Source organism: Prinia subflava, assembly GCF_021018805.1.
Source record: "Prinia subflava isolate CZ2003 ecotype Zambia chromosome W unlocalized genomic scaffold, Cam_Psub_1.2 scaffold_43_NEW, whole genome shotgun sequence".
In the NCBI taxonomy this organism is placed as follows: Eukaryota; Metazoa; Chordata; class Aves; order Passeriformes; family Cisticolidae; genus Prinia; species Prinia subflava.
The window spans coordinates 583,518-607,622 of record NW_026960615.1 but is presented as its reverse complement, the minus strand read 5'-3'; the positions used below and the strand labels follow the sequence as shown (position 1 = coordinate 607,622).

Genomic DNA, 24,105 nt, shown 5'->3' with positions numbered 1-24,105 from the left:
GGGCACTGGTATGACAGGCACTCTTATTTTAAGCATTAGTGTTTCTTTGTGTGCATTTTACACATTATAGTGTTGCGTTATTTAAGGGTGATACATTATTAAATGTTCTCAGCACAGAGAGTAAGTCACTTCCTCTGATTCCTGTCTCTGCATGAGTGAGTTAGGATGCTGTTATGCAATCCTTGCAGTCTGAATAATGGGGATCATAATACTATAGAGCTGATTAATAACATTTAGTACTCCATTAATGAGGAATATATTTTGAGTGTTCATTGAAGACAACTGTGTTACCATACTCTGTTCTTTCTGCTTGGGTGCTGTTGCCATGAGGTTTTTTCCTGTGTGTCGAGTGTTCGGGTTGAGGGAGAGACGTGCAGTTTGTCCCGTTTGTGAATGTAAACACTGGCCATGTTTTGCTAACTGTCTTTCATTGTTTACATATTTCTAGTTGGGAGGAGAAAAGGTGACTGACAGTTAGCTTGGCCAGTGTGGATTGGAAGGTGGGGATTCCATCCTCCAATCCATGGATATTATAGGAAATGTATATAAGTGACTTTGTAAATAAACTTCGGAAGTTCCTGCTTCAGGCTCTGATCTGCTTCGCAACCCAGAAATGTCTCTGGAGTCCCTCTCTTACCATCAGGCCCCACGGTGATAGGGTGCCTGGAACCAGAAGAACAGTCATTACTTAGTTAATAATGATGTGCTTCCTAAAATAAAGGCTTGTAAATTCATTTTTATGCCCATAATCTCATTTTTCTGCTATGAGAAGAGTGAGGGAGCTGGGAACTATCTCTTTCACATCTTCCTGACAAAATGTATCTAATGATTAGAAGTATATAATAAGAGTGTTTGTCCTAGCCAAATGTTTCTCCACTCCTGTTAATCAGTGTTTGCTTGAGAGCCCAGCACCCATTGTGGAAGGTGATGCAATCACTGGGGCAGTGTGGCAGATTTAAATCAGTAATAAAAGCCCTGGGGAAATTAACAAGACAAAACATTAACCACAGACTAAACATTAACATATATAAGCATTTTTATTACACCTGTAGAAATGGTAAATGTGCTTGGTTACTACTATTTAAAAGTTTATGTTCTATCCCACATCCTCACAATGTATATTTTTTGTTTAAGCCCTTTAGAATTTCATTAAGCGGAATTCTGTAGCAGCACTTGAGTAATAGACTTCAGGTTCACTTTTATGGTGACTTTGAAGATAAACGGGGCACAAATGCAATCTTTATAATGCTAATAAGACTTGTGATGTGTAGTGGAGCAGGTTATTAAAAAGAATTGGGGAAGAAACACCAAATCAAGCAGCTGCCTTACTGAGGCTTTCAGCCTCACAGGTCAAACTGGGTTCCATCACTGAAGGATGCTTGGGGTTTAGTGGGCACAATTTGGTTCCTCCAAAGACAGCACGTCTGTTGTCTCTTGCTATTCTGTGCATACTGTAGTAAATCACCCTTTCAGAAGCTGTGCTCAAATCAGTTACAATAGTTAATGTCTTTTCAGTTTAATGTGTGGCTTCTCCCAAAGGAAACTCACAAATAAGTATAAAATGACTTATGTCAACTTCAGAGAGCAAGGGAAATTATGGGAGGAAATCTTCAAAAATGAGGCCATCCCCTTGAGGGGAAAAAAATACTGTGTCTTCCTGGAGAATGAATCTATAAGCAGAAGAGTTCATAGAAAAGACAAATGGAAACTCCATGTAAAGTTTAAGCAAAGGTCAAATATAGCAAACTCTCCTTTAGAGCAGAGTGGAGCTCCTGGGCTGAATGAGAAGTGGCAGCAGCAGGTATCCAGCAGTGTCTAATGCACTCTCTTCTTGTCCAAGGAGAAGCTGGAGAAGCTGACTAGCTACTTTTTTTTGTCTTTTTTTTTTTTTTTCTTCTAAATCATCTGGAAAATTACCTTTAAAATGTTCTTATTCTTGTCCTGGTTTGAAAGACAGGTGTCTGCTAGGAAGGGGGCAGGACCTCCCTAGAGATGGAGAATTCGAATCCCCTCCCTCCAAGTTGTTCTAATTCAGAAAATTAAAGGGGCTTTCAGGCAGAGGTATGGGGATAGGAATAACAGTTCTTTATTAGTAAATATGACAAAACAACAAACAAACAACAACTACAGCATTAATAATAAACAGAACCAAGAACCTTGAGGGCTTTCTTTCACAAAAAAGCCCAGGGCAGTTTGATCTCGGTGCCCCTGCAGGACTCCGAGAGGCCAAGCTGGAAGGGAGGAAAGTCCCGGGCTGGTGGGTGAGATGAGGAGCTCTGCGCTGGTAGCTGGAATGGCAGGGGTGTCCCGGCAGGGCTGGGCAGTGCAGGGCTACAGAGTAGCAGGAAAACCTCAAAGCTCCAAAGAAGGGGAGGCAGTGGGAGGAGGGCTGGAGAAAGCGAGCTCAGGATTCCCGGGTACACAAGCAGATGACGGTAGATTTCCCAGGATGAGGCAGAGTGATGGCCGTGAACTCTTCCTGCAGCGAGGGGCAGCTTGACTGTCTTCCTCGAAGCTGAGAGCAAGAGTGAGCCCCCCTCCCCCAGCTCTGTCTTTTTACCTTTCCCAAAGCTTGTTATCTCTCCCCTCTGAGGGACACTCCCAGAGACTTAAAAACAGTAGGTGTAGCCTTGTGTTGCCATGTCCTTCAACTACTCCCTTTTGTTCTGATTAAGTAGTCATTAAGGTTTCTTGGAAACTTATGGGAAAAAAATTTGTAAGTGAAAAAAGAGGCAAATCTAACCCCCAACACTCTTAAAAGCAAAGCTCAGATTGGCATTGAGGATTCCAGTGTGCTGCTTTCCAGTCCTTTTACCCCTGGATTTCCTTGCTGATGTGCAAGGTAAGATGTTTTTGCCCCATGTGGCCAGGCTGCCTTGTGCCTTGGCAGCAGAGCCGGTTCATCAGGAGCCTCAGTGGTGTCAGCAATGCCATCCTGCCATAGCCAGGCTGGAAGTGCCCCTCTGTTGGCCAGGGAATCAGCCAGCGTCAAGACAGCACTCAATATGAGTTAGAAATCTTGCTCATTTATTCAGCTATTTGGCTTACATTTGTACTGTGCTAAGCATATCATGCACCTAACTCTGAAGATCATTGGTTAAACCATAGTGTTCACACGTCCTTGTGTTATGAACAAGTTTCCCGGTCAAAAAAAAATTTAAAAAAAGGCTGGGCTGTCCCTGTCCTAGCCCCGTGGCGGGACAGCTCCGCCCCCCCCCCCCCCCCCCCCCCGGGGGAGAACATGGAGCACTCATTGGCATGTTGGGAGAGCTCTGGGAGTGCCGCCCCCCTCCTCCCGGTTGGTGCGTCGCCCAGCCTTTTGGAGGAATGGGGTTTTTTCCTGTTTAACCCCCCACCCCAGCCAGTTTGAGTGGGGAGGGAAGCTGCCCTGAAGAGGAGTTGCCTGGCAACACTTTCCTACCTCATTAGAAAGTGAAAAGGAGTGGCTCCGGCCTTGATTGCCTGGTTATTGTTTATTGTAATGACCTCTGCTGCAACCAGGACAAATGCATATGCATTTGTATATGCAGATAGGGCCACCCCCGTGGATCCTGGGAGGTTTTTTTGGGGAAACTGCACCCCGGGACAGGAAGCTGGATTCGTCAGAAGAGAATTAGATAGTGCCCTGGCTGAGCGGGGAGTGGATGCACCTCCTGCCCTGGTTTGAAGATTGGCCATGACCTGTGAGGAGCCTGAATGGAATGGGAACTGGCCAGCTGAGCTGACTGAGACAGAGAATGGGAAACTCTTGAAACTTTTCCCTGAGGGCAAAGAGCTGACTGCCACTGCTCTGCCTTCTGATGGTTGACCAGAGAGAACTGCCAGCTGTTTCTATGGGAATAAGGACTCAGCATCCACTGAGACAGCACCTGCTCCTTCAGATGGCTGCAGCAGCGTGGAAAACTCCGATTGGACTCTGCAATCCTGCTGATGACTTTAATAATGAGCTGATCACTTTAATAAAGAGCTGAATATTAATAAAGGCATATGCCCTGTTCTTTTCAATTGAGGGCTCATCCGGAATAGCCACGCCCACAAAGGACCACCCCCGAAGAGGACGATCATCTGCTTCGAGGGATCCTTGGGAATTGCTGGCTACCCCCGGACCCTGGGATCAGCGTGGGACCAAGCAACGCAGAAGAAGGCCGGATGGATGAGATAAATCCGTGGCCGAAATGGGAGGCGAGTGAATGAGTGCTTGAGTGAGATGGGGTCCAGCAGCTCGGACCCCCAGAGCAAAAGTGGACCTCCTAGTATAGCGTTTTCAGTCTCCCGAGAGGGTGCCGGCTGAGAACGGAGGGAAGCGAATGGCCTAGAAGAGTGACTGAGGCGCCTCCTTGGGGGAGGGCCCCTTCGAGCGTGCAAAGGTTCTTGAGGTGTGAGACGAGATCCCCAGCAGGGCAGGTGAGAGGTCCCTGGCAGGGCTGCCCCAGAAGGCAGGTGACAGGAGATCTCCAGCATGGGCAGGTGAGAGGTCCCTGGCAGGGTTGTCCCAGAAGGCAGGTGAGACGAGATCCCCAGCAGGGCAGGTAATGTCCCTGGCAGGGCTGCTCCAGAAGGCAGGTGAGAGAAAAATCTCCAGCAGGGCAGGTGAGAGGTCCCTGGCAGGGCTGCTCCAGAAGGCAAGTGAAAGACGATCCCTGGCGTGGCAGGATGCCCCATCAGGCAGGCGAGGGATGATCCCCAGTAGAGCAGGTGCAAGGTAATGTCCCCGGCATGGCAGGGCAAGATGCCTCAGTAGGCAGGTGAGAAAAAGTCCCGGGCAGGGCAGGATGCCCCAACAGGCAGGCAAGGAAGATCCCTGATAGGGCAAGTGGGAAGTCCCTGGCAGGATAGGGCACGATGTCCCAGCAGGCAGGCGGGCTGTCCCCGAGAGAGTTTAAACATATCCCGGCAGGCAAGCAAGATTGATGAGCAAAATAAGGCAGGCAAAAAGAGCAGCCAGATAAACAAAAAGGGAGGCAAAGAAGGCTTGGACGGAGTTCAGGTGTCATCGATCCAACCTCCATCTTCTCGCAGGATGTTCAACCTCACCCCGGCAGGGAGTTCAAGTCTCCTAAGCCTGGAAAAAAAGCTCTGATCGGACTCTGAAATCCTGCTGATGACTTTAATAATGAGCTGATCACTTTAATAAAGAGCTGAATATTAATAAATGCATATGCCCTGTTCTTTTCACTTGCAGTATACATAATTGGTTCAGAAGCTCTGTCCACAAGGCTAAATGCTGCAAATCTTCCCTAACTTATGGTCAATGCATCCTGTCTAGCATCCTGTTACAGCTATTGTTCCAAGCTTTACTTCCTCCTTATCCCATCTAAGAAATGGTTCAAGGACATTTCATCTTCTACTCATCCCTTAAGCTAAGAGCAGGATTGTGCACATGTCCCTGCTTTTCCAGCCATGCATCCACACCCCTCCATCAGCTGCAGGGAGGCTGTGATGCTTTGCACGGAACCTGCTACTGTGGTCACCATTTCTTTGATAATTAACCCCAGTCATCCCAGTTTCCATGGGCTGGCAGGTACCCACGTGGATCAGTGCTGTGCTTTACATCCATGCATCAACTCATCTGGAAGCAGCTGTGGTGGATCTGGTCCCTGGCTGCTGGCAGTGCATCGTTCCCTACAGGCATCAGGCACGTCTTATCTTTAATGAGGAAGTGGTAAAGTGGGCTGATAGTGCTACTCCATTAGCCTTGTCCCTGTGCTCCTCTCAAATCAATGTTCCCTCTAAAGCATAATCTTACAGGTGTGCAGCTCCTGTGGGTGTTGGGAGCCAGCTGCTTCCCCATCAGGCATGGGGACTGCCAGCCCCAGGCAGTCCCCAGGAGCTCTGCTCAGCCTGGATGTGGGATCTTCCTGTGGCTGGAATAAAAAAGTGGAGCAGGGAGTAGTGGTCCTCAGAAGGCAAAGTGTTCCCCTCATGGCCTGGGTCACATGGAGGAGGCTAATTAAATCGGGTAATTAGTGAGTCTGTGTAGTGGTTTCAGGTTCACCAATTTCTATATCTGAGTCATGGCACCAATTAGTGTAGTGATTTGAGTGCCTACTAGAATTATTTACTCTTTCTGCTGTGAGATAGGATTAGGAGAAAAAGCAAAGCAGGTTCAAACTTAAAGGGTATAAAGAAAGGTTTATTAACAAAACTACAAGAGAGAAAAAAAAATAAAAATCAGAATAAAACCTTTAAAACACCTCTCCTCTTCCTCACAAACTCCTTTCTTTCTCTCTGACAACGTGCAGAGACAAAACTTAGACCTTAGGTCAGTTACCACCTCTAAAATAGTCTTTCATCAGTTCTCTCAGAGAGAGGAGTCTCTCTTGGTCTGCCATGGAAAATTCCCCACGAGAAAGAACAGTTCTCTTGTGTCTTTTTAATTCTCACAAAAGCAGCTGCCAGGGAATGTGCATTTGTGAATTCTCTCCCATGTCACACAGCCTCCCACAGCTGCATAATGGGCCATGTAAACTCATGGGGTACCATTTTAAAGATGAATGGTTCAAAAGCAAAGGTTTTCTTCATCTCTAGGAACAGAGATCTTTTCCTGGGGGCAGATCTTCATCTTCGTCTCATCTCTTTCTCTATCTGTTCAAGCTTCTCATAAGATCACAACTACTTCAGTATTTACTTAGTTCACTGCAAATGCCTTTGCTCAGATCCACAATTTGAATACTCTCATCTCCCCATCTATGCCTTCCACGACTTAGAGGGATATTCTAGTATTTTACAGTCCATTACCATGGCTTACAAAAGAATTTCAGCCTAAAATCAAGGCATCTTCTTGTTCTCTTTCCATCTAAAATTCAACTCCTCCTTCACTGACTTTGATATCTTCATATTGTCTCTCTACGTGTCTTCACTCTGTCCTTTTCTCTCACTTAAGAGAGGATTAGTCTCTCAAAAGTTTCATCTGTGCAAAGAAAGAGTTATTATTTCTCCCAGGTCTGCAGAGGGTCATGATGGTGTTTCCTGGGCAGTGGCTGAAGGTGGTAAATTCAGACCACGCCGGGGCTACACCAGTATCCCAGGGGCCCCAACTACACCCAACTCCAGGTGCGGGGCCACTCTGCACAGCTGCCCCCACCCTCCCTTGGCCATATGACTTGGTAGCAGGGGCCGGAGCTCTTTACGGTGAAGGATCCTACAGAAAGGCCCTCTGGGGGGGGGAGGAGGGGGAAAGGTGCCTGGCCCCTTGGCAGGGCCCGCCCGTCTCAGACTCCTGGGGCCCCAGTGGGGGGGTGGCTTTAGGGGCCGCTTGGGCCCAATCCGGCCAGGACGGGGCATTCTCTTCTCCCCTCCCCCTGCCCGGTAGCTGCCGGGCCCGGCTCTGGCCCAGGGCCTGGCGGGCTTCCTGGGAAGGAACCTGGCCCCTCGACAAGGCCCGCCCGGCCCAGCTCCCACGGCAAGGAGGGAGCCGGGGCCGGCTTACCTCTTCTCAGGCTGGAAGAGAGCTTCCCGGGATTTTGCCGTTTTTAACCTGTGTTTTCACAGAGGGGTATCCCCATATTTAATTGGTTAATCAGGTTGTCAGTATTTAAAGCTAGTCAATGGTTGGTTTTGCTGCAGCTTTCTTAGAAAAATCACTTCTGTGCAAAACCAGCACTGTCTGTTAATGAGCTGGGGCAGAGAAATTTTGCTTGGACCTCTACAGTGTTGGTGGCTTTGGGGGTTTGTAAAAGCTCAGGGCTTTGGTAAGGTTTTTCTTGCCTGGTGTCCCCTTGCAGTAATTTTTCAGTGGCCTGGCAGATTCTTTTAAAAACAAAGTCAAACTCCTGTTGCCTAAAAAACACACTGTCATTTGATTTACTTAGTCATTTTTTTGTGGCTTAATGTGTCAAACTTCAGCCTGTTCTGAATTCAGGCACAGCTCTTGCACTGACTATACTTTAGTTAAGGGCTGGTGTATATTTACAATCCCCCTGGTAGCATGGGGAGCCCGAGGAGAAGGGCCAGTGGTTCTGTTCTGTTGATTTGCTTTCAATTTCACATTTATATTTGTATGTTGAGAGGAAACCACATATCAAACACTGTTGCTTGATACAAGTTTGGCAACTGGATTAGAGATGCTGCCTTCCTTTTGCTCTCCCTCTTGCAGACACACCACCATGCTGGGGAGCTGACTGTCCTTGCTCCTGCCAGAGCAAGCAATACCTGGAGAGCTGAATCATCACACTTTCTCCTCAAGGTCTGAGCTTGTCTCTGTCCCTTCTCTGACTGCTCTATAGTGACATTTTTCTTTTCTTTTTGGAGACTGATTTAAAATGGCAGTGGTTAGGAAGAGACTGGGAAACTGTGTTCATGTGTTCCTGAGCCTGCAGTGCGGACTCAAAAAGAAGGAAAGATTGAAATAGGATTTCTGAGCTGTTGTCCTAGGACTGCTTGTGGCCCAGCAGACTTTGGCAGATGGTTTGTGAAATCCTTCCCTCCCCAAAAAAGCATACACGATGCCACCCCTGCAAATGAGCAGGCAATCTGTTACTTCTACTTTCACTCACTTTATTTTAAGTTCAAATCTCAGCCAGGTTTTTGTTTGACTAAAGGGTGACAAATATTTCACTGTGACTTCATAAGATGGGCTGCAGGGCTGGGGTTTTTTTCTGAAAAGGTTAGTTGGTGCTTGAATAAATAAATAAGTAAAAACTTGGTGGAAAGTTTGAGCAGTGCACCCTTCTATCCATAAAGATTTCATCTGCTGTCCCGTGTCACTGCTAACACAATCCTGTTTGTGGTTTTATCCCATACAGGAGGGATGGCTGGACTTGGTGATCGATGATTTGACTTGATGATCAATGATTTGACTTGATGATCAACTGTTGAGTTCCATGATTGTAAAGGTCTTTTCCAGCCTTATTGATTTGATGAATCTTGGAGCCTTGGTATTTAGATGCCTTGCGGGGCTGTGAGGATGCAGCTGAGTCGCAGTGCCTGTGCAGGACTTGGGAGCAGAGGGACTGAGCTCACTCTAGTGCTGGGTGGGACATGAAGCATCTCCATTTTGCTGGGTCCCTTTGCTGTTTGAAGCACGCTCTCGGGTGCTGCCATTGTTCACACTGTGGTTCAGATCCTCCCCTCCTATTCAGCACTTCTCTGCATCCTTGGGAAAAAGCTTAGATCCTGGACTTGCTCTTCTCCCAGGGTTTGATAGGTTTTGCCAGCTGAAAGCTGGGCTTTGGAAAGGGATTGGGGGGATTTTCACAGAGCTGGGGAGAATCAAAGGGAGTCATCACAAACGGCAGCTTAAAATATCTGACCTTTTCCCACTTCTCTCCTCCACTTTGTGTGTTCGTGCAGAGCGTGGGTGCAGTGATGCTGCTTTGTGGCATTGCTTCCTCTATACCCATTGTCCTGGAGCTTTTGTGTATCTTGTGTTTCCTTGGAGGAGGTTTCATGGCAGGTCTCAACTCTGACTTGGGCAGAGGAAAAGCCCACAGACCCCTGAGCATCCTGATGCTCTCCTGCTGGTCTACCCTTTGCGGGGACAGTGGCACCAGCCAGTATAGAGAGAGCATGGGACATGTAGACCCATTCCACTGTGGGGGGGGGGGGGTCCCAGATCCTAAATGCCCTTCTCCAGGTCTCCCACTGTCCCGTGATTTCCTCCTATTCCTGTCTGCTTGCACTAGGGGATTACCTGTAAATGTTATGAGAGGGATGAGTGCTGTGGGAAATATGGTTATTTAATTCATGTTTTATAAATAATTATAGATTGGGAACTGTGATATATATTATATAAAGATATGTATGTGTCTGCTCAACCCGCACGTTTCACGAACTTCTGGAAAGCACCTCCCTTATCTTCCGGGTTCCAAAAATGGAAGGTGAGAACGACTTGCTCCTGCCTACGTGCAGCTCAGCTCATCGGGACTCGCAATGGTCAAACGCTACACCGGTCATCACACACCTCTACGGCAGTTACTCAAAGCAAGGACTAACTCTGGACATTAGCATTTGAATGTGCCCAGGGACCCTTTCGGGATTTAATGTAAATAAAGTTAATGGTCGATGATTAGAGAAACAATGGGAGGAAAGTTGCCGAGGGGGAAACTAAGTGTATTTAAGTTGGGTCTTTAGGTGGGCAAGTTTGTGAACCCAGCTAGAGGCACTGGCTGCCAGGTCCTGTGTCCCTGGGGTCACCCTTGACTCTGCTTTTCCCGGGAGAACTTCGGTCAAGTAAGTTTGCTGTTCGTGGGGTTCGTATTGTTTTGTTTTTATTGTTTGAAATTGTTATAATTTGGTTCTAAATTTTGTGATTTGGATGTTAATAAACCAAACTATTGAATTTGGCAATAAATTTGTCCTGGCGTTTATAACAATTTTGACGCCCAACAGCGGGGCCAGTTTTGAATATTCTACGGATCCCTGCTTCTGACCGGGGGGCGCCCCGCCGTAAAAAGCGGCCTGGCAGAGCGGGTAAGTCCGGAAGAACGAACTGGCTTTACGAACCCAGAACCCACAACAGCAAAGGAATTAGGCATTAGGACAAGCTAGCTTGGGGGGGCTCGGGAACTCAGCAGGGGTTTTCCCCTGGAACCGCGGTATTGTTTCACTCGTAAAAATCTAAGTGCACGAAGAATCCACGCAGGAAAAGGACCGTAAGTATAGCGTGGTTGAGTGGGGGTGACCAAGTGCTTGAGAACGTGTATGTGTGTGTGAGTGTGTGTGTGAATGAGACGTGATTTATCACGAAGCGAGAGCGGACCTTAAGGTCGCGTTTCCGCTGCTCCCGCGAGGGACACGGCCGACCGACGGGGAAGCGATTGGAACGCGTGATATTTCGCTTCGTGTGTGAGTGCTACCCGACGGGGTGGGGGAGGTCACCAGGGGGTCCTGAAGGAAAGAGGACGTCCCTTTTTGAGTTCGGGGACGAGTAAGCCTTCTTGACCGCGACCAGGGGGGTCGCTTAATTTTTTCGGTGGCGGTTACAGAGCCCCGCCGTTAACCGAACATCCACGGAACGGTCATCCGTTGGATCATTAAGTTAACGGCATCGAGTTCGGAAACTCGGGATTTAATTTTTGGTATCCCATAACTTCTGTGCCACGGGGAGTATGGGATCAGATCTCAGCAGAGATCGGGAGGATTCCTTAAGGGAAACCTCAGCGAGGGCTGCTCTTGAAATTCCTCGGAAAAGTCCATTAGGAAAGTTGTTGCAAGGTTGGCAAGAATGCCCAATTAGGAGAGGAGCATCTAAAGATCGGATGATTTATTTGTGTATGAATGTTTGGGGAGGAAAGGAGATAGGACCTAATATTATATGGCCTGTGTTTGGTACTTTTGACGAATGGGCGTGGGAAGCTCTGTGGGAACATGTAGCGAAGAAGAAAAGGAGAGAATTTGAGGAATTGGCATATGTTCTGTTATGGTATGAGGTACGAGTAAAGCTGTGTTCTGAGGAAAGGGAAACACGGAATGAACTGGACTACGGGATAAACTTCTCTCACGGCTCGGTGGCCCCCGTCCTGCCAGCCCCTACCCCTACCCCTTCCTCCTCCCCGGCCTTCTCAGGGGCAGAGTTAGCACTGCCATCCGAGACCCATGCGGAGCCCCGAGCTCAGCGGCCACTCCAGAAACCTCCCTCCCGTTCAAGGAGATTCCCGAGAGGGAATCCTGCCCCCGTTTCTGGTCCTGACCCCGCACCTCGGCCACCGACGCTAAAATATGGAGAAAAAGAGAAGAAGGGTAAGGAGATCTTGAAGAGCCCGGGAGGGATTCGGGGTGGGACAGTTGGTGTGAGAGCAAGAATGGCCCGGGAGGAAAAATGGGGGAAAAGAAGCATTCCCGTAAGAAATTTGACAGTAGAGCAAAACAGAAATTACCAAAGGTGAATTGGAATGCATTAGAGAATAACTAGTGGTGTTGGGAAGCGTGCAAATTAGAAATGCGAGAATTCACGTGAGTCTGCAAAAGGAGAAAAAGATAGAAAAGGGATTAAAAGGAATCTTGCCTACTCTTTTCCTTGGTGGTGGTAGATCTTTTACTTCAGGCTGAATACATTTTGGAGACTCCCTAGAGTTGTGTATTTTGCTTTAAGAGTTTTTTTTCTCCTGGACGAGATCGGCGGAGTTGTTTTTTTTCTTTTTTTTCTTCTTTTCACTAACGTGGGAATGGAACGAAACCCGCCCCTTCCCGCAAGCGGCAGGGCGAGTCAGTCCATGGTTGCCGGGAGACGAAGGAAAGCGGCAGCTTTAAAGTGATTAGACGAGGCTGCCCGGGACAGAAAACCGCCCTGTAAGGCGAAATAGGAAGCAAAAATGGATAAAAGTATTGAGAGAAGAGACCAAGAATGAGAGCTATACTTATGCGTAGGAAATACCTAGGTGTTTGTTCTTGAAAAGCTGAAAATATATCTTCCTTTTAGTTGTCTGTCTGCTGCATGTGAGGATTTTGTGCAGATCAAAAGGTTGATAGTATGGTGGATGTAGCTCATCTATGTTTAAAACAATTGCTACATTTTGAATTCGGATTGTTAGCTTGAGCAGGAATATGGCATTTGTGTTAGCAGACAGTGTACTGCAAGGGTTTTGTGTGTTTCAGTTTTTCTTTCAAAAGGTTGAAGCATGTGGCCGGTGAAGCCAAAATTAGAGTGGCTGTTGAGAGGCAGGAAACTAAATCTTTCTGTCGAGATAGTGTTAGAATGGTAATTGGAGTCAGGATTCTAGTATTAAGTTGGGAAAGTGGTATAATTCTCTGTGTTGGTAGTTACAGGATTTTTCTTTATTCTTTGCAGTTCCTATTCTGTATGTATTTTATCTAGTTGGGAACCGGGATTCTTAATTTTAATTATTGACTCCTTAGAAGGAGATGGTTTGTGTTGTCCCTTTGATATTATGTCTTCTTACTTGCTCCTCAATTTGGAGGATGTGAACCTTGAGGTTGCCCTGGTGCCTGTGTTTTCAGGGGTGGAGAGTAAGTGATGTATGAGAGGCAGCATTTTGTCACCGGTGTTAAGTTTGGTCAGTGTTTGCTTGTGTATTTAAGTTTAATAATACGCAAGAATGGATAGCAAATACAGGAGCTTTACTTTGGGAATTAGGCACAAGTTATCTCGAGTTTGTTTGTTAAGAAAGGCTAAGTTTGTGAAGTTTTTTTTTGGACTGAAGTAAAAAGCAGTAGTGTTAATGTTCTGATAATTGTACTAGATAAAGCTGTCTGATTACCGGGGCCTGATGTTTACAGTGACTCCTGGCTTTGGAAAACTTTTCTGGGCTTTAAGTTCCGAATTTAAGTAATGTATGGTTTATTACAGAGTAAGTTCTGCTCTTTGTAATAGTTTCTTCTATTTGGTGTGCTTTGTTTTTTTTCTGTCTTGTTAAAATACTCCCCCAGGATTATGGGTGAGGTCTTAAGTTTTTCTCTTAATTTGTACAAATTTTGCTTACTGCTCACTGATTGTTTGAATTGGCTCTCTGATGAAGTGAAGAAGTCACTTCAGCTACTGCTGCAGGATTGTATCTTGCCACGCTGAAATAGGGGTCTGCAGCTGATCCTGTCTGTGAGAACAAACCAAAATAAGAAGTGTCGCCATCAAGCTAACAGCAGAGCTGAAAGGTCCGATAGTGCTTCTGGAATTGTGTTAATTTTGCTGATCATTAGGGGTGGCTGAAGCAAGGGTGAGAAGCAGTTGTGAAGGCAGATGCTTCTTGGGGGCTGAGTGAGAATGGCCATGGCAGGGTGCACATCGAAAATAGGGACAAGGTGGTCCCATTGTCTCACTCAAGTTGCGTCCTTCTTTTGGCTGTGTGTATCTGAGAATGTGCTGAGTAGGGGTCTGGAATATAAATTTGTAGTTCAGTTAATTAGCAGTAGTGCAGACTCATTACACTGAGACTGTAGAAACTGAGTGAGGATGTGTGTAACCTTAACAGCTGATTGTCCTGGAAACTGCTGTTGTCACCGAGCATTGTAGGATACTGGGTTTTATGAATGTTTGTCTGTATGCCAAATCACTCTGAATGTGCTGAGTTTGATTCTTGAAATAAGCCCAAATTGTTTGTGCTCATCTATGATTTTTTTAAACTGAATTTTTCTTTAAAAAGCTAAAACCTGTGTTAATACTATGGGATTTGGAGCAGTCTTAGTGTTTATTGTTTGCTCGCTATATATCCAGTGGACATTGTCAGAAGTATTGGTAGGATGTAAAAAGAATTGTTTGTATGTTTCAGTATAAACCTCGTTTAATAAGAAGTAAAATTTTCTTTCTGATTTTTCCTGTAACAGTACAAAAAAGGGGAAAAATTCTGGATTGTATGGTACATTGGGTGAATAGTGAGGTGAGAATCATAGTGATCCAGGGACAAAATTGTTTTTATGGTAAAGGTGTGAATGTACTATTAGATAACTTGTTCTAATATTCAGATTTTCTGAATGGTAGACATGACAGGGATTCTCTCTATACAATATTCTTGTAGTATTGGGCTGGTTTGGAATTTTGTATTAGGTAAATTCAATCTGAGGAAGTTGCAAGATTTCGATGTATATTCATGAGATACAACCAGGAGATAAAGTACTGATCAGAGCTTGGAAAGCGGTGTCATTAACCCCTCATTGGGAGGGACCCTTTCTTGTCCTTTTAACTACAGATACAGCCATCCGAACAGCTGAAAGAGGCTGGACACGCCTCCAGGGTTAAGAAACTAACAGCCCCGAGGGAAAACCCCGAATGGAAGGTCATCTCTTCCCCCGGAGATCTGAGGGTCCGGCTGCACCGAGGATGCCAACACCCTGGAAACATTAAGCTGCAGCCTAGAGGAGCCTCAAAGGAAACTTAATAACCACCCGACAAGGAGGACTGAGAGAGGGAAGGGTAACCAGAAGGAAGGTGTTAGAACATCAGGAAGGGTGAATCCGGAGCTCCAGAAATTTAAAGAGAAAGAACTCCAACCCCAGGATATCAGAAACAAATGGCAGAAGAAATATCCATGCGCTGCTCTGAACCTGGATGCCCCTGCAATCCATATATCCATTTCAAATACAATTATTGTCTTGAAATTTGGGTGGTGCACTGCAAGTGGGGGTGGGGGGGCCGCTGGGGTTATGCCCCAGGTGTTCTGAGGAAAAACAGACTCTGACTATGCGATTCTTAAACTGTGCCACACGTTTGGGATTGATAGAACCAAATTATCCCGGGTGGTATTCAATATACGAAAAGGGGTTAAAGGGAAAATTGGATCTAAAGGCCCAAGTGTTAGCCACGAAGTGCCGTCGAACTAATGTAGTGCCAGAACAAGTAAAGTAATCTCGGTGGGGAATTTTTGAAAAGGAGGTATGCCGTCCGAACCACCCCGAGGGTCCGAGCAGAGAGCCCCTGCTGTCGCGAAGAAACTTCCCCGTTGTTCGGTTGCAACCCGACAGACGCTGGGCCAGACAGAGGGAAGCTTCTGCGGATCACTCTAGGGGGTGTGAACCAGGCTGTGCGCTTGGTGAAGGGCTAGCCCTGTGACCTAAGGCTCCTCCAAAAAGTTACCCCTGTTAAGGCACAAGTAACTAGCTGGCACTCAGAGGCAGTCAAGGACATGGGAATTGGAAAGATAGAAGAAAAGCAGAAAAGGCAAACATGGTTCAGGAATCGCTGATCAGGTGTTTCTCCAAGGAGGAAAAACAATTAAGTAAAATACAAAACATGAATTAAAATTATTGACAAAAGAAAAGAAATGGGGGAATTGTGGGAAATATGGTTATTTAATTCATGTTTTATAAATAATTATAGATTGGGAACTGTGATATATATTATATAAAGATATGTATGTGTCTGCTCAACCCGCACGTTTCACGAACTTCTGGAAAGCACCTCCCTTATCTTCCGGGTTCCAAAAATGGAAGGTGAGAACGACTTGCTCCTGCCTACGTGCAGCTCAGCTCATCGGGACTCGCAACGGTCAAACGCTACACCGGTCATCACACACCTCTACGGCAGTTACTCAAAGCAAGGACTAACTCTGGACATTAGCATTTGAATGTGCCCAGGGACCCTTTCGGGATTTAATGTAAATAAAGTTAATGGTCGATGATTAGAGAAACAATGGGAGGAAAGTTGCCGAGGGGGAAACTAAGTGTATTTAAGTTGGGTCTTTAGGTGGGCAAGTTTGTGAACCCAGCTAGAGGCACTGGCTGCCAGGTCCTGTGTCCCTGGGGTCACCCTTGACTCTGCTTTTCCCGGGAGAACTTCGGTCAAGTAAGTTTGCTGTTCGTGGGGTTCGTATTGTTTTGTTTTTATTGTTTGAAATTGTTATAATTTGGTTCTAAATTTTGTGATTTGGATGTTAATAAACCAAACTATTGAATTTGGCAATAAATTTGTCCTGGCGTTTATAACAGTGCTAACAGAAAGCCCAAAAGGCAAAAAAATTTCCCCAATATGTAATCCATTTTCTGAATCCCTCCCTCTGTTTTTGAAGCCTGCCAAGTGATTTAGGGAGGGCAGTAGGGCTAATACATTCTTTTGCAAAACTTGGTTTTGGCAAGGCAGAGAGGAGGCACAGCCAAGGGAGGACAGGAGAGGAAAAACCATGTAAGATGCTGCAGAAACTGCTCCCCTGGCAGCTGCAGGAGGAACTGCTTTGGCAGAGGAAACTGCAGGTACAGAAGGACCAGTGGCAGCATCACTTCTCACCGTGATGTAAACAGAAACTGCAGTGCCCAGCTCCCAGGAGGTTTCTATTTTACTCTTTGTTGTATGGCAGCCTGAGCAAACAAACTGCTGCTCTTGATAATGAAAGAGGTGACATTACTAATTTATTTGCCCATTCAAATGTAGGATGTCATAGAACAGAATTAATCTCTTCTCTTTATACATCAGATGCTTGTAGCTTTGGGCAGTGGGTGTGCTGTTAACCTCTGGTGTGCAACTTACTGGGATTGCCTTGATTCAGTGTGGTGTGGTGTCATCATGAGATTTTACTAGTTGCTGAGCGTTCATATTAAAGTAGAAGGTTTGCACCTTCTCACACCCCACAGGGCAGGGGCTGGGCGCCGCGGCAGCCATGCCGCGCTCCCACTCCCCCGGCGAGCACTTGCAGGCTGAGTGGGGAGCGGGGGCAGCAGCCATGCCGCCGCCATTCCCTCCTGACTGGGACTTGTCTGCCCGGTCCTGAGCACCCCTGAACTGGCAGGGGGCAGAAAGCCCTGGCCAATCTGCCACGCTCCCCTGCCCAGAGCAATGTACACGCCCCCGCATGCAACGGAGGCTGAGTGAGGTGGGGTCTCTGTCACCTCCCCACTCCCTCAGCCGGCCCGAGCCGGCTGTGAGAGGGGCAAGTGAGGCTGGAGCATTGTCAGAGGTGCACACTCGCCCTGCCCTGAATTGGGACGCACTTTTTGGTCCTGCATTGCAGCCGAGTCTGGCTGCTGAGCTGGCGGAGCCACTGACTGAATGTGCAGCTGTGCCCCAGTCGGTCCCGAAAGCTGTGGGCGTGGTTTCACAGCCTCACGGCCACGCTGCCCTGTCCTGGGCAGATCTGCCTCCCTTCTGAAGGGACGTGGCCAAAAGTGATGTCGGTTTTTCTGATGTCATACAATGGATCAGTGTTGAATTTGAGGATCTGATCCTTCTATATGAAATTAGATGCCTGACTTTGGCGTTATCTGGACCTGTTCAGATTTCTACCTTTGAAGACAATTGGAAAAGACTGGCCATGGAAGTGGATGTCCAAAATAGTCAATTGTCTCAAGAAGATCCCTTGTTTGGGGTCAGAGCTAATTTGCTTACCGGAGAGGAGCGATCATGCTTACCCTGATGTGCAGTTTGGCCTTTCTCAGACTGTTCTGAATCTGTGCAGACACATAGGTATATCTGCACTGATAAAAACTATGTTATCCTCCTCTCTAAAGCAAGACTTCTTGGGTATAGTCCAGAATACAGACAAAACCTTTGTTCAATTTGTAAGGCGTCTGATGCATTCTTTGGAGAAGCAAGTTGAGGAAAGAAATTTTGTTAGAACAATTTGCAAGGAGCAATGCTAATTCTGCTTGCCAGAGGCTCCTTGGAAGCATTCCTGAGACTTCTAATGTCCTGGAAATGATCCAGGCCTGTGCGGTGTTGGACACCTCTGACCTTAAGGTGTCTGCCCAGGCTGCTGCCCCACAGCCATCTGATAAGGGGCTGAAAAGTGAACATAAGACACAGGCGAATGTTCAGGCCAGTGGAAAACAGGGAAAGGAGGCACAGAAAGTGACCCCCTTGTTTTTCTGAGCACAGTTTGGCAGGCCAGAACATACTGCAGACATATGCAAAGCAGTGGTTCATGTTGATGGCCAGCCCTTACCAAGCCTGAAAAGTCGGAAGTGGAGAAAGCGCCAAAGACGTCTGGGGAACGAAACAGTTTCCCATGCTCTGGAGCAAGAGCAAGTTGGTTTGGCTGGCTTGCAGCCAGCATCTGCAGTTTAGGAGGTGTTGATGTCACCACAGTAGCAATGGTAATTTAGGACTCTTGTGAAATGCAATGGTTTCTACACCCACCTCCCATGTTGCATTCTTTGAGAAAATTCAAATTGCTCAACTTGTGTTTTTTAAGTTTTCTGTCCTCAAGTTTGAGGATCCGATGTCATGAAGGCGGCCGCTTCAAGTCTGCTGAGCTGCCTGAAGTGCACTGGACTGTGAGCCTGTCTGGTCCTGAAACCTTGTGTACTCTGTGCCACCCTGGTGCCACCCATCAGAGAAGCCTCTTTGAGATCTGATCGACATGAACACAAAATTGACCATCCTCTCCTTTTCTGCATGGCCTCCATAGTGGCTTTGGATCCTGTGGAGCTGCCTGTTGCAGGATGGGGTGTAGCAGTGTGATGCTGTGTGAGCCAGCAGGCTGTGTTAATCTTGCACTCAGAGGAACTGTTTGCGATGCTTCAGTTTTATGTTACTGTAGCCATTGTGACCTTTGTGGGGAATGTGCATGTGGGTTGGGGTTGCGGTTTGGGACAGAACTTTGATTTGAGTGATTTTTTTCTTGGAATGCTCCTGCCTTTGCATCATATTGCCTTTGCATCATATAGAAATTTGGAAAATGAGGGTTGTCTGGTCAAATCACTGTAGAATATGCTCGAGGTACTTTGAGCAGGTTACTGCAAAGGGATTCAGGGTGAAACCCTGCACGGCAAAGGCAGAATCAGGCCAACAAACAACCCTCACACCATGACCAAAATGAAGGTCGGTGAACTTTGTACAGGTTGTTATTTTTATCTTTTTTCCCATTGTACAATTGTTCATTTTTCTTTTTTTGTTTTCTTTTTTGTAACAGTTGAAAGGGTGAAATGTCACCATGAGATTTTACTAGTTACTTAGCGTTCATATTAAAGTAGAAGGTTTGCACCTTCTCACGCTCCTTTCATGTAAACACCAGCTATGTTCTATAAACATAGCCATTGTTTTCACATTCCATGCTGGGACAAACAAGACTGTGTGACAGTCCCCTTGACCAATGTGGTGAGAGGTGGGAATGCCCACTCTCCAATCCATGGCCACCCTGCTAGAAGTATAAAATAGGAAGTAATAAACAAGGCGGGGGATTTTCTCCCCTGCTGCTCTGAGATACCCAAACTCCGGCTCCAGTGTGTCTTTCTGGCGAGGCTCACAGCGACAGTGTAGAGATAAATGAGGTGCTGCAAGGAACGGGCATTTTATGGGTGTGTGGTTGGTCCCAAGCCTGGATGTGGGTGGTGGGATGAGGCTCAGAGAAAGTGAGGGTGGTGTTAACTGTGGTGCCTTCATGGTCCCAGAAATCAGCCAAGCTCCTTTCACAACCCAGCATGGATGAGTCCTGCAAGAGCAGCACAGGGTGAATAAAAAGGAGACTTTCACAGTGGCAGTGGTGCCACAGGGGCAGATGTCCCTTGGTAGTGCCCCAGAGAAGGAAATGGTGGCAAACCCATCCACAGCAGGGGCTGGAGCAGTGGCCACTGCTGGATGAGTCTTGGGACTTGAGAGAGCTTGAACGAGGCACTTTGAATTCCTTCCCTCACTGCTGCAGCTGGTTCCGAATTATCTGTATGCTAATGAGCTGATTTGTGCCATTAGCAGAGCCCTGTTAATCAGGAGCTCCCACGATATGACTGGGCTGTAGCTCCAACACTTGCTGTATTTTAGGCCCTGGGTTTTTAATTAGTAGTGATGTGTATGGTGCTCATCCCTGGGCATCTGCAGTGCAGCATGTGCAGATGCTGAGCTACCTCAAGATGGAGAACCAGGATCTTAGGATTTTCCTTCAGAGGGGAGGTGTTTCCTCAAAGTCTAACTAGAGAGCTAGAGTGCAGAGTCTTGAGATGCTGTGGTGTTCAGGAAGGAAGGAGCAGGGAACATCTCAAGCCCCCTCCTGCCAGCCTAAGTTTTACTTGACGCAGGAAGATTTGCCTGTCACACCTGCAGCTCAGGGGTTTTGATAGCCACAGGGGCACTTCAATGCCCTGACATTTTGCCTGAAGCTTCCTGCATTCCTTCCCAGGAGGTGGATATTTATACAAAAGCCAGGTTGTAACCTTAGGACAGAAGTTTGCTTTCAGGTGCTTGCTGAGCTATGAGCAAGATGGGGATGACAGGATGGTGGCAGCTCACGTGCAGGTGCCAGTGTGCATCTCAGCTGTTTTCCTGCAGTCCCAAAACTTCCTTACACTGCTGTGTTTGTGTTTTCCAGATCAGCCAGTTATGTGGCCACACTCAGCAGAGGCAGATTCAGTCAGCTAATTATCCAGAAGACCTTTTCATTGACAAGAATGTCCTGAAAGTGACTCACATTGAGCAAGAAGAAACTTTGTCGAGCAGGAGGAGGTGAAAATGCTCAGGGTGAGTGTAGTGCCTGCTCGATGCACTGCAGGAGCAACCACCATATGGAATGGTCCTGTGCAAGCAGATGGGAAAGCACCTTATTTCCCTTACCCGTAAACCTGGCTCTGAGCATCAGAGCTGCTCTGTGGTGGGCTCTGAAGTGCAATGAGGCATCTATATGGGTTTTCTCACCTAGTGCACCCAGGTTAATACACCAAATGCCTTGTCTGGGTTTCTTGAGCACTGCTATAGTGTCTGAAATACTTACAGGTGTAGTTATATATGGGAATTCACAAGACAGAGAGTCAAACAGACTTGATTAGCATAGCTAGTTTGATAACCAAGATGCCATGGCAGGAACAAACAGAACTGTGAAAATTACAGAGGATGGGATTACACCTGCTTACGGGAAGAGAGAAGATTCAATCAACTTCTGCAAGCAAAGAATTGTTGTAAAATGCATGAGTTTTCTGTGTGATTTTTAACCTGATTATTGTAGTAGAAATTATTAACCTGTTTGAAATAGTATATAAGCTTTTGGGAAACCTGAGTAAAGTGGAATTCTGATCACTGAATCAGTCTTCCCATCTCTCATCAATCGCCAATAGTTATAGATAGAAATGGTCACTCCAGCCTGAATTGTTACGTGTTACACTGTGTGTAGGTAAGGGGAATGTGTTTCATGCTTTTTGTGTAGTGTTTTATGGTAGTTCAAATATGTTAACAGCCTTTTACTGAATATTTTCAAAGGAAGCAGGTGCCTCCTCTGCTGGCACTGCACCCTGTGCTTCCTTCCCCATGTAAGTAGAAGTTGTAATTAAGTGGGCTCACACTGATGCGTCAGGGAACAGCATTTCCCCTCTGGATCTGAAAGTACACACAGAGATACGCAGTACCTTTACTTCTGTCTTGAATAAAAGAAAAATCCCTGTGGAAGAGCAACAAGCAAACTTGGCAATTTTTGAAACTGGCAATAGACTAAGTTGGGTGGATTTCTCTCTGAAGGCTAACAGGGCCACATTCTTGATATGGTTCCCATGAGATACAGCACCAGGGCTTGCATTCCTCCATTGTCTCAACATGTCAGAGGTTACATAGCCCAGACTCTGACAGATATGTCCTTTGAAGACTCTGAAGGCAAATGAAATCTGCCTAGATGAATTACATGGGTTCATACCTGCAGATACAGAGTTCCTCCCTGCCCTGCAGGGAGCTCTGCTCCCCAGGAAAGTTTCCTTCCACCTGTTCTCCCCAGCTTTGCTGGGGTTTGTGGAAGAGGAGCAAGGCAGTGCCTAGGATGTAAGGAGCTGAGTGCCATGGGCAGTGAGGCTCCTGCTTGGGGTTTGCCATATTTGATGCTCCAGGTCTCACCTCATTTTGGCTTTCCAAATGATGTTGGTTGGACCTCTGCCCCACTGCAGGAGATGGATCTAGGAGGTGGTTCAGGCAGGAGGCGACTGCCTTAAGCATCCCTTGCATTTGTGCAGAGAGCTGTAGGCTGAATTCCCACCCTTTGGAGGGGCTTTGACTCATCAGACAAACCCTTGTTCATTTGCATGGGCAGTGACAGGTGTGTCAGTGCATGCGATGCCCATGCAGGATGTGCTGTGGTGGTCAGAGGCAGGACCTGAGAGACCCTCTTCCTCCACGGGCTGCGGCTCTCCCTGTGGGGGCTGTGTCAACCCCAGCACTGCAGGAACATGCTCCTCGGCAGCGAAAAGGCAACACAGAGCATAGGCTTCCTCCTCTTTGTGTCACCTGCCCTCAGCTGGCTGTCCTGGTCTCTGGCTGGAGAGGGAACCCCACGGAATCCCAAAGCAAGGAGGGATGGAGGGAGCTGGACACCCCTCTGCACACCAAACTACCTAAGACTGCAGGGCAGGTCCCCACAGCTGGCAGGGCACGGACAACCCCCCATACAGCACACAGGGGATGCTCCTGAGAGCACTCTCTGCTCCAGGTGCTAATTCCTCATCATTCCTCCCAGGGAGAAAGGAGGCTGAGCAATAATCCCTTGCCAAAGGGGGAAATGTGCTGAAACCAAATGAGACGACTGTGAAGCCAATTCTTACTGCCTCCAGTCCCTGCTATTCATATTATCTTACTTTTGGTGCTATTTACCTAATTAAATCTGCTACTATTCCCTGGTGGCAGCTGCTGAGTGTCCCTGAGGGAATCGGACCTAGGCTGGGGGGATGTTAGATCCCACTCCCAGAGCCTCTGTCACCTCTCTGGCAACATCAGAGATCTCATGGTCAGCCTGTATTCTGGCCCTCTGGACCACTGCTGCAGGTGACCAGCTGGGGATCCTTGTTGCTGGGAAGGGAGGGCACAGGGTTGGGATGCAGCCTGATTCACATCCTCTCTGTGGTGCAAGCACTGCTCCTGCAGCTCCTCCTGCCTTCCTACAACTGAGCCATTTTCATGAGTGTAACCTGCCCCTTTGAATGCAGACTGTGATCCCATGGCCAACTGTCATGGGTTGGTGCTGGCCAAATGCCAATGCACCCATGAGTGTATATTTTTCCTCATGAACTACTGTGAGATGTGGTCAAGAACAGAGCAGAGCAGGCCTAAAACTTGAAATAGAAAAAAAACTTTATTAAACTACATAACAACAGAAAATAGAAAAGAAAACCTAAACACCCAGAAACAGAAATGAAAACCTCCCAGAACATTTCTTCTCCTCCCCCAATTTCCATCCCTTACATGCTCGAACGGTTAGCACTTGCACATTACCCTCATCTTACTTGCTTAAAACAAAACCCTGGGTTCCCCAATCAAAGTCATCATCACTCAAAAAAAACCAATCTTCAATCCATCCAGGGAGAGAGGAGTCTCTCTCGCACCACAGACCCCCCACAGGAAACACAGGTCCATCCTCCCGTGTTCCCATGTCACCCATGGCACCACCTGGAGAATTCTACCAGGGTGACACCCTCCTTTCCATGTCCAGTGCTCTCACCACCGTCCATAGACCAAAACCACAATAGGGCTCTTTTAAGGATGTTTGGCCAAGTACCAAAAACCAGCCATCTTCTCATATTGGGACTAGCAGTCCCCCCCACATTTACCCCTGGGGCCGAGGGTTCCAAGAACGAGGCCACAAAGTCTTTGGTTTTGAGCCAAAATGCATCCACCCAAATACAGTCTTATTTATGCTCAGGAGAGTTCAGGGTCTGTCTATGGCTAACATTACGCAAGAAAAGTCCAGCCCAAAAGCCACTCCTCTTCACCTCTAGCCATCGAGGGGTTCTTTTCATCGTCCTTTATCATCTCGGTCCCAGGCTCTCTTCTGAAACCATCAGCCATGAGAATCAATGTCTGGGAATAGTTTTCTTCTGCCTCAGGAGTTA

At 47.1% G+C, this 24,105-nt stretch overlaps 1 pseudogene; it reads left to right on the top strand.

Annotated features, from left to right (window-relative positions):
- LOC134565255 (glypican-3-like) overlaps positions 1 to 24,105 on the top strand; it is a 201,268-nt pseudogene that overhangs the window by 44,168 nt on the left and 132,995 nt on the right.